Genomic DNA, 5,000 nt, shown 5'->3' with positions numbered 1-5,000 from the left:
CAGACGTACGTAATTCCACATCGAGCGAGAGACACAGGTAGAGGGCGCTATCAGGTCACCGCGAGGAAGCTGTGATGCTAAGGTCCTGTCAATGAATCGCCGATAACTGTCAAGGCATTGACATTGAAAAAAGCTGAATGACGTGAAGAGTAATGGTGAGTGACGGGATTAAGCAGCGAAGGGTGACGTACAGTGCAGCGACGGGTGACGGGTGATGCAGTAACGGCTGCGGTGGTGATCATGACACAGATCTGGCACAGAAGGGGGTGGGGGAGGGGACAGGCCACAGACCAGTATCCGCAGGGTCACAAGGGAAGGATGAAATGTCGGGTTTCATAGCGGTGGTGTGAGAACACGGCGAATCCTTGCTCATAATGTGTGCTCCCGAGACATGCGATGTGGGCCAGAGGCACGTGGTCGGGCTGGGTTACGCAAGATTTAGCAAGGAAACTTTAGGAGCCTCTAGATATTCTCACTCACTTCCATGCAAGGGAGGGGTGGGGGGTGATGTCCATGGCTTCACTTCGGTAGATGAGCATTCCGACGACACTTTACGCCAAAGAAATCCCTGCTCTCCAATTTCAAGTGTGGTAAAACAGCCGAAGCGATAACTGAATAGAATTGATTAGAATTGTTGATTCGGTAGAGTCTAATGCATTCACAATCAGCAGAAACTGAGCAGATTTAAGCAGGTCATGGGGAGACACCAAGGCCAGTGTCCTGCTGATGATGAGACACTTTCATTATGAATCATTGAGGACACGATAAATACACTGCATCTGGGCTTTAGTCATTGAGATTTCATAAGACAATAGGAACATTTTTTCCTCTTAATAATCGTGGCGGAAATGATATTACGGAGAGTGTGTACGATAGATACTTGCTTCTAATAAGTGCAACTCGTAATTAGGAAACAATCATGTTTGATCTACATCACCCACCCACCCACATCCATACACATGCACGTACACACTCACACACACACATACACACTCACACACACGCACGCACACACAGGCACACACACACATACAGTGAAAGGCCAAAGAAAACTCAACTATACAATTACCTCAAGAAGGGTTGGTGGCACTCCTAATGGAAGGTGTCTGGGATTCATTGGTGGACACAACGACAGACACTTGAACCTGGTGGCGTCTCCAGCACAGGCACTCGGGCACTGCTCACAATGCCACCGAGGTAAAACTTCACTCAAAGACTGCAGATCTTTCGAACATGCTGGGCCTCACAACACCGTCACACATGGGTTTGGTAACTTCACCGTAAACAAGAATGGACGCAGTTCAAAATAAATTGTTTCATTTGCATCACTGGTACTAATAGGCTATTAGTCTTTTTTATTCGTCACCGGAACATCAGAAATCCGTCGATGTTTTATTTTCCGTCGATGACCATATGCAAATTACAACTCGTGCGTACTGGCCCGGGCTAAGCGGTGGCAGTGGCACAGGCGACGAGGAGAAGACTTCCACCACGTCGCCACAACAGCTACATTTTCTACAGGTGCTGCTTCGGGATTCAGTTAGCCCATGCTCCTGCAAGGGCGGCCTGTATTCGTTACTTATTTCCGTTTCAGCGTCTAAGTGAGAGTCCCTCCGGGCACAGAGGAGGTGTCAAGTCGTGGCTTTTCATTGGTTTCAGCGATGGTCCAACATGCGTCAATCTAGAATTTGTTTCCATGTAAATCTGAAGTCGGGTGTGTCCCGCGGAACTGCTCGGGAGCTCGAACTGAATTCTATCACACTTTGGATTTCCTCACCAATTCAACTGAGTTCTTGAGATGCTCTACATCCGCTATACAACTAAGCGTTCCAAGTCGAAGTGAGGCGAGCTTAGAGAAGTCAAATTCTTATCCGAAGTACAGAACGTAATGCACATGGACACAGGGTGGACACGGAATATATACAAGAGGCGCTGCTGGCGGCGGCGACGGCGGGACTGCGGGAGCGGGAACGAGAGCGATCACAGAGCACGTGGCGAACCTTCACTACCCGAGCCTCCGACCCGACTAACTGGTGTTCTGTTGATCTCAGTGCCGTCCGCCACACCCTGCTCCACGAACACCAACACACACACTCACACGTACACACACACGCACACGCTAGCACACTCACACATCGTCCCGCCCTCGCTGTATGTGTATCAGTTTTTGTTTTGGTCCCGTTAGCTCTCTCTCTCTCCCCGAAGAGACCAACAAGTTACACCTCTCTTCGGTTATCTCCTTCTGCGCCTGCGTCCTTCAGCAAACCAAAGGGACAAGCAGCCGAAAGGAAGCAAAACGCAAGCAGAAACGCTCCAGAATCCCCGCGTGCTTGGACGAAAAGGAGCGGGAGAGGGCGAAAGTGAGTGGAACATTCGGCCGACACCCACGAGCCTCGGTATCTAAGTCACTGAGGCAGCCTCGACCAATGAGTGAGTGGCGAACCAGAGTACTTGTCAGACCGACGGCCGCACGGGCCAGAGTCTCGGGGAACACTACGAGAGAAACACCTTATCGCCCGTTCTTGTCCACCTTAACCCAGGCGCCCTTGAGGAAGAAGGATTGTATATATAGTCTTATTCATCCTCTAGTTCTCCTCCGGTCTAGAAGGCTCAACAGATCGAAGAGTTAAGGATTAGCAAATGCAGGATCTTACACAAGGGACCTTCACCATGTACCCTCTTTCTCACTCTCTCTCTTTCCTTCTCTCTCTCTCTTTCTCTCTTTCCTTCTCTCTCTCTCTCTCTCTCTCTCTCTCTCTCTCTCTCTCTCTCTCTCTCTCTCTCTCTCTCTCCTCTCCTCTCTCTCTCTCTCTCTCTCTCTCTCTCTCTCTTATATTCCCTTATCGTCCTTACTTTCTCTCTCCATCTATATCCATATATATCCCCTCCCTCTCTTGTTATCTTTTTTTCTCTGCTTCCTCCTTTCTCTCTCATTATCTTTATCTTTTTTCTGTCTGCCTCTCTCCCACTCTCTCATTATCTTTATCTTTTTCTCTTTATCTCTCAGTCTATGTGTCTGTCTTTCTCTTGTACTCTTTCTCTCTCTCAGTCTTTCCCTCTTTGTCTGTATGTCTGTCTATCTATCTGTCTCTCTATAAACACTTTCTCTGTGTCTCTTCTGCCTTTCTTTTTCTCATTCTCTTACTTTTTAAAAATTTCTGTCTCTGTCTCTCTCTCTCTCTCTCTCTCTCTCTCTCTCTCTCTCTCTCTCTCTCTCTCTCTCTCTCTCTCTCTCTCTCTTCCTTTCCTGGCGGTCCTTTTTCAAATATATATATGGTATGATAAGAATAAAAAAGAAAAAAATATTTCCTTTCCTTCCGCCGTAATACGCAGGGTAATAATGATCAATATCACGCCAATGCCTTAAATTCATCAAAACGTTATGTAATATGATGAAACAGACAGTGAATTATATTCTCTATAATTTACCAGTTTCAATAAGGATAACGGATAACACACGTTAACGATGACCCGTGAAGTAGGCAACACGTTTAATAATGAATTTGAGAAGGATAAATCTAAGAATAAGGAGACTTTAAGATTGTCGACTTAGAAATGGAGAGATAATATCACCGTCCATCACGAGGGAAGACCTGGGCATCACCTACAAAAGTGCCCCATACAGTAGAAAGTGTGAATGGCTGTTAGTGTTGGCAGCGGGCACTCTGACACCCCCTCCTCCCCCTGGGACCCGAACCTGCCCCAGTTTCCCGTTCGCGGGATGGGGGACCTGCGCGCTACCGCCATCTGTCGAGTGCGGCGGCAACTAGCGGCCTGGAAGCTGGCCGGACGCCACATCAGGAGTTGCTCTGGTCAGCGGCGGATGAAGTGCGCGGAGCTCCCTGTAGCGACGGGATCTTCTCTTCCCCTGGTCTCTTTTCCCTCTCTTGTTTCTCTCCTTGTTCTGATTTCTGTACTTGTACCTTTGTTGCCAAGCGATGTCGATAACGGAAGGGAAGTGTATGATTTATTTTTTCCTATACGCTCATACACTCGAGACGATCGCGGCTATGAAACTTCGTCGCGGCGCGTCACGCCTCACTAACTCGGCCCTTTGATCTGACGTATTTACTGACCCGCACTTTATTACATGACTGACGCAGATCCTGACGACGCTGACTTCATCCTCCCCCACCCCAACTGCCTTCGCCCCAAGCACCCCCCGCCCCCGGACGCCCAAGACTTTCCCGAGTGTCGACCAAGGGGACTTCCTGCGGCCTTCGTGTCTTCTCGTGCGCCTTCCTGTGTGTTTCGTCGGCGACTGGATCCCCGACTCGCAGCCCAATACACCACAAAGTTCATTACACTCTAATCTCCCGCCCGGTGACATTCCGATTGTAACTTGAGTCTTCGAGATCGAGAGATCAGAGGCGAGCGAGGTGGAGCGTTGTCTCAGCTTCATCCGTCTTGTCTGTGTTGATAATCACGTTGGAATTAAGTCGTCATTACAAAAGGGTCTCTAAGCTCCTTTAGAAAACGCGGTGTGGAGGTACAGTAAGAATAATTCCTTTAAATCTGATACTGGTTTTATTTTCATTTTTTCTTCGTCTCGTGTCTCCTTCGGGCGCTTCTGGCCGGTGTCTCAACGGCTCTCGCGCCTCACCTGGACTGTAGATCTTTGGCTATTTTTCCATGTTTCTCCGCATTAAAAGGAGAATATTAAACGAGGTTAATGTAGGTCAATATTTCCAAGACATTATAAGAACTGTAACAATTTTTGAAGATATTTTCGTCCAGGTTTTATAATAATTCCATTTTTAGACGTGTTGGACCGACCTGAGTCCCGGATGGAAGAGGCGGTGATAAACAACGGGGCAGCCATCAGTTCCGACAGACAGCTCTTCAAACATGAAACGTATGCACTGGGCTCCTCCGACCGCATTCTTTACCTTGCTCTTCCCTTACTATCCCTGCCATGCCCTAATTAGGGGCACGCAATGTCTCGGGCACCCACAACAGCTGTTCCATAGCATTTCCTTCCCCCTTCTCCCGAGGCGATG

General features: G+C 48.4%; 1 protein-coding gene across 1 annotated transcript in view; it reads right to left on the bottom strand.

The window, feature by feature from the left end:
• LOC113809279 (histone-lysine N-methyltransferase PRDM16) overlaps positions 1-2,479 on the bottom strand; it is an 11,530-nt gene extending 9,051 nt beyond the window's left edge. The window contains exon 1 of the mRNA XM_027360821.2: positions 1,070-2,479. The gene's annotated coding sequence lies outside the window, so the exon portion shown is untranslated. The remainder of the gene's footprint in view (positions 1-1,069) is intronic.
• Positions 2,480-5,000: the final 2,521 nt, after the last annotated feature.

This window comes from Penaeus vannamei, chromosome 34, assembly GCF_042767895.1.
Source record: "Penaeus vannamei isolate JL-2024 chromosome 34, ASM4276789v1, whole genome shotgun sequence".
NCBI lineage: Eukaryota > Metazoa > Arthropoda > Malacostraca > Decapoda > Penaeidae > Penaeus > Penaeus vannamei.
Note: the sequence above shows the minus strand (reverse complement) of the source record. Positions and strands in the feature narration are given on the sequence as shown.